Source organism: Oncorhynchus keta, chromosome 22 (assembly GCF_023373465.1).
Source record: "Oncorhynchus keta strain PuntledgeMale-10-30-2019 chromosome 22, Oket_V2, whole genome shotgun sequence".
Lineage (NCBI taxonomy): Eukaryota > Metazoa > Chordata > Actinopteri > Salmoniformes > Salmonidae > Oncorhynchus > Oncorhynchus keta.
The window spans coordinates 20887321-20896831 of record NC_068442.1 but is presented as its reverse complement, the minus strand read 5'-3'; positions in this window follow the sequence as shown (position 1 = coordinate 20896831).

Genomic DNA, 9511 nt, shown 5'->3' with positions numbered 1-9511 from the left:
GTCATAACAATAATAGTAATAATAAGTAAGTTACTGTTTACTATGCAGATGTTATTATTCAGTGTCCCTCTGGCTATGGCAGGAAAATACATATTTGGCTGCAAGAGGAGCCATTGCTCCTTCGCCCATGAGTATTCTTAGTTTTTCCTCTGGGTTCAATTTGTAAAAAATTGGAATATATGTAGTCATTTCTGTGAATAATGAATCTCTTCGTGAGGAATATTTATCACAGTAAAGGAGAAAGTGCATCTCTGTCTCTACCTCCCCTGTCATGCAGTGACCACATACACGCTCCTCTTTGGGTAGCCATGTCTTTTTATGTCTGCCGGTTTCTATTGCCAATCGGTGGTCACTCAGCCTGTACTTGGTAAGGATATGTCTCTGCTTCGTATCTCTGACAGAGTAGAGATAATCAGCCAATTCATATTCTCTGTTTAGGGTCAGGTAGCAATTTAGTCGGCTTTGGGATTTTGTTTCGTTTTTCCAGTATTGTAAATATGATTCCTTTGATTGGTTCATGATTTTGCTTATTGGAATTCTTTCTTTTGAAGCAGTGCTGGTGTCAGCTTGGTTGGTGAGGTCCAACACCAGCTGACTGAGAGGGCTCGTTTCTGGGCTCAGCTCTTGGGTTTGAAGTGCTTTAAATTGCAGACTCAAATTTGGACTTGAATTTAGATGTAGCCAAAATTTTAATGATCTTTTCTGTATCTTCATTATTACTGGAAAACGGCCCAATTCTGCCCTACATGCATTAGTTGGTGTATTTCTCTGGACTTGTAGGATTTTCCGACAGAATTCTGCATGTAGGGCTTCAATTGGATGTTTGTCCCACATTTTAAAATCCAGTTTATTGAGTGGTCCCCAAACCTCACTTCCATAAAGTGCTATTGGTAGGATTACACTGTCAAATATTTTAGTCCAAATTTTAATTGGGATGTTGATTTTGAATAATTTCATTTTTATTGCATACATTGCTCTGCGGGCTTTTTCTTTGAGTGCATTCACTGCCATATTAAAGTTTCCCGATGCAGATATGGTCAGACCAAGGTAGGTGTATTTTTTTGTGTGTTCAATTAAGGTGTTGTTCAGGGTGAATTTACATTTGTGTTTCTGACATCTTGTTTTTTTTTGGAAAATCATGATTTTAGCTTTTTGGAAATTTACTGCCAGGGCCCAATTATGGCAATATTGCTCCAGAATATTAATGTTTTGTTGAAGACCTTCTTTGGTTGGTGATAGAAGTACCAAGTCATCAGCATATAGCAGGTATTTCACCTCTGTGTCAAATAGTGTGAGTCCTGGGGCTGGAGATTGGTCCAACATGTCTGCTAATTCATCATTCATCTCTCTCTCTCTACCTCTCTCTCTCTCTCTCTCTCTCTCTCTCTCTCTCTCTCTCCCTCTACCTCTCTACCTCTCTACCTCTCTGTCTCTCTACCTCTCTCTCTCTCTACCTCTCTCTCTCTCCCTCTACCTCTCTCTCTCTCTCTCTCTCTCTCTCTCTCTCTACCTCTCTCTACCTCCTCTCCTCCCTCTACCTCTCCCTCTCTCTACCTCTCTCTCTCTCTACCTCTCTCTCTACCTCTCTCTCTCTCTACCTCTCTCTCTCTCTCTCTCCTCTCTCTCTCTCTCCCCTCTCTCTCTCTCTCTCTCTCTCTACCCCTCTCTCTCTTCTCTACTCTCTCTCTCCTACCTCTCTCCTCTCTCTCCTCTCTCTCTCTCTCTCTCTCTCTCTCTCTCTCTCCTCTACCTCTCTCTCTCTCTTACCTCTCTCTCTTTCTCTACCTCTCTCTCTCTTTCTCTACCTCTCTACACAGCAAAGACCTTTAAATCGTCATAAAGGGCAAATTTAAGCTGTATTTTAGGGAATGTTACAGTTTTTCTCAATTGCTAAAACACAATTTCTGAAACCTTGCTCAATTTCCTGAAAACATTAAATACAAAATCTAATCTTGTAGTCAGATAATAGTTAACCCCTTAACATTATAAATCAACATAAATGGCATCTTAACATATTTTTATGACATTACATAAAAAAATGCTTGCGCTGCCGTCTTGTCACTGGTGTTACCTATATTTTAGACGACTATTCAGGCTTTCTATAATGTAATTACAGACTTGAATTTGCATATAAAATCAAAGACAAAAGGTTCATTCAATTTCTAATAAATTGTTTGGATTAGTAATAATTGACTTTAAACATGCATGTGTAAAGTTCTATTGTCTGACATTTTTCCATTTATACTATTGTTTTTTTGTTGTTGAATGATCATATCCTTAAAATGTTTACTAATTAATGTAGTAACAGTTAGGTAGATACAAAAGCCATATTCAATTAAATTGGTTAACTCTGATGCCAGAACACCAATATGCCATACGGTAAGACCAGTGGCAATGTGAAACCAATGACAAAATTAAGATTATTTAAAAAAAAAGTTATCAATTTATTTGTAATATTTTTTATGAAAAATAAAATCAGATTTCATAAGATTTTATTATTAATAAAACACTTAAACCCCCCAAAAGAAATGTTGTTTCATTATCTCACACTTTTCAGTGTTTTTCCTGGTGAAAGCCACCATTTTTGTAGATTGACCCAATATTGTTTTTCCACACCTTGCAAAGGAAAACGCACAATAGCTTACTTACTATGATGTAGCCTACGATCATGGTTAAAATGCAAAGGTACATATATTGATATTTATTTTAGGCGAAACCTTAGCTTCTCATCCTGGAGCACAAGACTGAATTAGACGAACTCAAGCTTTTCATTGAAAATGCATTCTTCAGGGTCATTGGGGGAATGGACAGCATAACCGGTACCGATATCTCCATGGACAGTACCATGTCAATAGAACAAGCTTCTCGAGATGAAGAAACTCATCTACAGACTTGGAATTACATCCAGTTGAAACTTATGTACTACAGTCCATCAACAAGAAATGATTGATGCTAGAAGTTAGGTCTTTGACCTAAAAGCCAGTCTGGAATTCAGCCAGGTCCAAATAAAAGACTTGATCAAAGACAGCCAACAGCTCAAAGGTAACGTCAAAACATTCACAACTACCATTAATTCATCGTCAAGTGACAATAAAATGCTCAAAGAGACATTATTAGTCCCGTTCGATGAGAGAGAACCTGGTTTTCACAGGTCTTTCTGAGAATGATGAAAATGCTAAGGAAATTGTTAGACTTCATATGACCAAAACTACATATCGCAGCAGATGAGGCATAAACATTTTTGGAGACCGAGTCCACGGAATGGGAGGCTTGGGAGTCAAAAGACCTGGTGCTCCTCTCTTCATCGTGGCCAAATTGGTCATTACAAGGAAAAAGTGCCGGGTAAATCCAAGGGTCGAGAATTATAATGGACAAACTTTGGGCTTAATGACCAGTTTCCAAAATAAATCATAAATAACCAAAATGCTTAAGGAAAATAGATGAACTGGCTGTGCCTATATTGTTGTTAACACTTTGAAAAGGAATGTGGATGCTACCATGATTACGGATAATCTTGAATGAATTGTGACTAATGACGACTGAGAAAAGTACAGACGCACAAATATCATACCCCCCCAAAAAATGCTAACCTCCGCTGTTATTGTAATGGTGAGAGGTTAGCTTGTCTTGGGGGTATGATATTTGTGCATCTGTAACTTTCTCACTCATCATTATTTATGCCAAAAGAAGAAAAAAATGCTTAATTGTCCCAATAATTATGGAGGACACTGTATGTTACTGACAACCAGACATCCAAATATCTTGTCAAGCTTTCTATGAGACTATTTATGGCTACCCCTTCTATGGAGTTACATCCCAGCTATAGAAAAAAACTGTGCTTTCTCAACTAAGATGCCCCCAAAGCACCGTCTATGGTATAAAAAAAAATGACCAAGGTAATGCCAATTATAATTGTAATGGTCTTGCAAATTCTGCAAAAAGAAGAGTTGTTCACGTGGCTTTGAGATTTTATTTCTGTATTTTATTTTTTATTTATTTTTTATTTCACCTTTATTTAACCAAGTAGGCTAGTTGAGAACAAGTTCTCATTTACAACTGCAACCTGGCCAAGATAAAGCATAGCCGTGTGAACAGACAACAACACAGAGTTACACATGGAGTAAACAATAAACAAGTCAATAACACAGTAGAAAAAAATACAAAATAAAAAAAGAGTCTATATACATTGTGTGCAAAAGGCATGGTGAATAATTACAATTTTGCAGATTAACACTGCAGTGATAAATGATCAGATGGTCATGTACAGGTAGAGATACTGGTGTGCAAAAGAGCAGAAAAGTAAATAAATATAAACAGTATGGGGATGAGGTAGGTAAATTGGGTGGGCTATTTACCGATGGACTATGTACAGCTGCAGCGATCGGTTAGCTGCTCGGATAGCAGATGTTTGAAGTTGGTGAGGGAGATAAAAGTCTCCAACTTCAGCGATTTTTGCAATTTGTTCCAGTCACAGGCAGCAGAGAACTGGAACGAACGGCGGCCAAATGAGGTGTTGGCTTTAGGGATGATCAGTGAGATACACCTGCTGGAGCGCGTGCTACGGGTGGGTGTTGCCATCGTGACCAGTGAACTGAGATAAGGCGGAGCTTTACCTAGCATGGACTTGTAGATGACCTGGAGCCAGTCGGTCTGGCGACGAATATGTAGCGAGGGCCAGCCGACTAGAGCATACAGGTCGCAGTGGTGGGTGGTATAAGGTGCTTTGGTAACAAAACGGATGGCACTGTGATAAACTGCATCCAGTTTGCTGAGTAGAGTATTGGAAGCTATTTGGTAGATGACATCGCCGAAGTCGAGGATCGGTAGGATAGTCAGTTTTACTAGGGTAAGTTTGGCTGCGTGAGTGAAGGAAGCTTTGTTGCGGAATAGAAAGCCGGCTCTAGATTTGATTTTAGATTGGAGATGTTTGATATGAGTCTGGAAGGAGAGTTTACAGTCTAGCCAGACACCTAGGTATTTATTTATGTAATGATTAATGTAACAAACAATGATCAATTCATAATTGTTGGTGATTTTAATAGTGTGCAGAATAGAAATCCATATGGATTGGGGATTCATTTGTATAATTATCATCCAAAAGCACTTTCTGCAATCTCTGAATGAATGTCCACTTTAGATCTGCTAGATGTTTGGAGATTAAGAACCCCTGATCTGACTAGATAGACGTGGCATAGAAATAGGCAAGCTCGTGGCATTGCCTACTTCCTTATCTCCTTCACTCTGGTCTCAAAGATATCACAGTCTACTATTGTTGACCATTCATTGTCAGACCATGGACTTATTTATTAGTCTCTGACTACAGTAGAATATCCTAGAGGACCTGGTTATTGGAAACTCAATCGATCACTGCTAAAATAGGAAGAATTTGTTAATGATTTTGCCAAAATAATGTGGGATTAGCTAATCCTCAGGTTGTCTGGGACACTTTCAAATGTGTATTCAGATGCCATTCAATCAAGTGGTCATCATGGGGGGCGGAGCTATATCTTAGAAGGGAAAATGAATTAACTGAAGAGCTAAATGACAAGCATAAACAAATTGAGTGGACTCTCCGATTGAAATGCTTCTTCTGATCAAGAGTAGATAACATGAGTTTGAGAGTCTTTATGCAGATGGTATATTATTTATAAATCAAGGGTAGCTTCGATGGAAAAAGTGGAAAAGTGTTTCCTAGGTTGAACCAAAGGAATCAACATAATAAAAATGTCACAAAACTGCTTTCCTCTGAAGGGCTTAATTTATTATCACTCCACCAGATATTGCAGGAGCAAGTACAATATTTCAGTATAACTTTTTATTTTTTACTTTTTAACTATTTTTATTTTGAGGAGCAGCTATTATCAGAACTTGACTGTAACATCTTAACCAGGTAACAGAAATACAAAAAAGCATCCCGGGGTTGATCGCTGAGGATGAACTACTAATGGAATTTAAGTATTTTCTAATTGGTAAATCTCTCGGCTTTGACCTGTACAGAGTATTTTTTACAAAAGTCATAGAACCTTTGCTCATCTACTTTAATTTTTCCTTTGAACAAGGGGAACTATCAACAACATAAGGAGAGGGACTGATTACATTACTATTGAAGCAGGGAGCAAATGGCCAATATCCTACAGTGCAGTAGTATATAACAATTCACAACAATACAAACAAATCTAAAAGTAAAATAATGGAATGAAGAAATATATAAATATTAGATTGAGCGATGTCGAAATGGCATTGACTAAAATAGAGTATGTGAAATTATATAAACATTATTAAAGTGACTAGTGTGCCATTATTAAAGTGGCCAGTGATTCCAAGTCTATGTATACAGGGCAGCAGCCTCTAAGGTGCAGGGTTAGATAACCGGGTGGATGCTGGCTAGTGATAGCTATCCTCTAAGGACTCCCCATCCCGGATCCGGGAGCGTAATCATCGACTGACACTAATTAGCATAATGCAACAGACATAAATATTCCTAGAAAATATTCCTATTCATGAAAATCACAACTGAAATATATTGAGACTTTTGTTAATCACCCTGTCATCTCAGATTTTCAAAATATGCTTTACAGCCAAAGCTAGACAAGCATTTGTGTAAGTTTATCGATAGCCTAGCATAGCATTTTGTCCAGCTAGCAACAGGTAACTTGGTCACGGAAATCAGAAAAGCAATCAAATTAAATTGTTTACCTTTGATGAGCTTCGGATGTTTTCACTCACGAGACTCCCAGTTAGATAGCCAATGTTCCTTTTTTCCAAAAATATTATTTTTGTAGGCAAAATAGCTCCGTTTGTTCTTCACGTTTGGCTGAGAAATCGACCGGAAGTTGCAATCATGAAAACGCCGAAAAATATTCAAAATTAGCTCCATAATATCGACAGAAACATGGCAAACGTTGTTTATAATCAATCCTCAAGGTGTTTTTCAAATATCTATTTGATAATATATCCACCGGGACATTTGGTTTTTCAGTAGGACCGATTGGAAAAATGGCTACCTCTGTATTTTATGCGAGAATCACTCTGAGAGTCATCAGGTGACCACTTACACAATGTAGCCGCTTACGGGTATTCTTCAACACAAATGCTTAAAACTACGTCACAATGCTGTAGACACCTTGGGGAATATGTAGAAAAAGTAATCTGGTTGATAACCTATTTACTGCTCAATAGGGACGCATTGGAACGCAGAGCTTTCAAAACATGAGGCACTTCCGGATTGGATTTTTCTCAGGCTTTCGCCTGCAATATCAGTTCTGTTATACTCACAGACAATATTTTGACAGTTTTGGAAACTTTAGAGTGTTTTCTATCCTAAGCTGTCAATTATATGCATATTCTAGCATCTTGTCCTGACAAAATATCCTGTTTACTATAGGAACGTTATTTTTCAAAAAAGGAAAATAGTGCCCCTAGTCACAACAGGTTCAGTCTGATGGCCTTGAGATAAAAGCTGTTTTTCAGTCTCTCGGTCACAGCATTGATGCACCTGTACTGACCTCACCTTCTGGATGATAGCGGGGTGAACAGGCCGTGGCTCAGGTGGTTGTTGTCCTTGATGATATTTTTGGCCTTCCTATGACACCGGGTGCTGTAGGTATCCTGGAGGGCATGTAGTTTGCCCCCGGTGATGCGTTGGGCAGACCACACCACCCCCTGGAGAGTCCTGACAGGATGCTCTCAATTGTGCATCTGTAAAAGTTTGTGAGGGTTTTAGGGGCCAAGCCAAATTTCTTCAGCCTCCTGAGGTTGAAGAGGCACTGTTGCACCTTCTTCACCACACTGTCTGTGTGGGTGGACCATTTCAAATTGTCAGTGACGTGTACGCTGAAGAACTTGAAGCTTTACACCTTCTCCACTGAGGTCCAACCGATGTGGATTGGGACGTGCTGTTTCCTGAAGTCCAAGATCAGCTCCTTTGTTTTGTTGACGTTGAGTGGGAGATAATTTTCCTGGCACCACTTTTTGTGTGTTTCTGTGTGGCATAATTTGCGTGAAAATACACATTTTTGTGCAACTTAATTAGTAGGAAAATGCATTTTGTCATAAAATTTGACATTGCCTTGTATAAAATGCATTTATGAAATAAATGGTATAATGTACACAACAAAGTGGAGGTTTGTTATACATGTATTATAAAGAAAAGTGTGTAAAGTAGGCTCCATGAAATATGAAATGTGTTATGAAGAAAATCGTGTAGTCCTACTGATGCCTACACAAAATAAGGGTTTTTCTGACCCAAGTTCACCAGTATCCCAGAGTATTAAGCGAAAACTAGCATAGAAAACAGTATTGGCATTACTAAAAATGTAAAAACGTAAAGCTACTATTCTATCATAATTATTTTGGTGACAACCTGGTTGTTTAACAATATTGGGTTAACACGCTAGATTTTTTAATATAAATACATGTGGCACAAAAAAAAGGCAGTTTAGAACACCATTGTTTATCATGCATTGCTCTAATACAAACTTGGGCAAACTTTTTGGCTCGAGGGCCACATTGGGATTTTGGAATTCAATGGAGGATGGCATTTTTCTGGGGACCAATTGTTTGTTAAAATCAATTTGCGGGGGCCTTCCTAGTGGCACAGCAGTCTAATGCATTGCAGTGCTTGAGGCTTCACTACAGACCTGGGTTCAATCCCAGGCTGTGTCACAACTGGCCGTGACTGGGAGACCCAAGAGGCGGTGCACAATTGGCCCAGGTTAGGAGAGGGTTTAGCAGGCCGAGATTTCCTTGTCCCATCGCGCTCTAGCGACTGCTGTGGCGGGCCGAGCACATGCTCGCTGACCTGGTCGCCAGGTGTACGGTGTTTCCTCTGACACAGATGTGCGGCTGGCTTCCAGTTTAAGCAGGCATTGTGTCAAGAAGCAGTGCGGCTTGGCTGGGTCGTGTTTCGGAGGAGGGGTTTTGATCCTCGCCTCTCCCTAGTCTGTACGGGAGTTGCAGTGATAGGACAAAACTATAACTACCAATTGGTGTCCAATTTTGTCTCGCGGGCCAGATTTAAGTGCCTGGCGGGCCGGATACGTCCCGTGGGCAATACTTTGCCCCCCCTTGCTCTAATAACTTCAAAAGATTGTTCTGAAGCCCCCCGCCCTAAAATGTTTTCCTATGAATGAAGTCACACAAATGTTTTAGTCTTTTTACATGAATTAAACCACACAAAAAAACACAAAATATGCAGAAATATTTTGTACATATTTGCACAATTTGAGTGTGAGATTGTGTTGCATATAGACACCGGCCGGAAGAGTGTTAAATTAACACACTGCTTAGTGTAAAGTCATATTCAAATATTTCCCAGTGTACCTTTTGAGTAAATTGCAGAGTTAATGCCCATAACTGTATTTGTTAGTGACAGAGACATGGCTGCTGCATTCATCCATTTTTGTTCCAGTGAACTTCACCAAGTGAAATACTAAGTGAATATATTATCACTCAAAAATATACAGTACCAGTCAAAAGTTTGGACACACCTACTCATTCAAGGGTTTTTCTT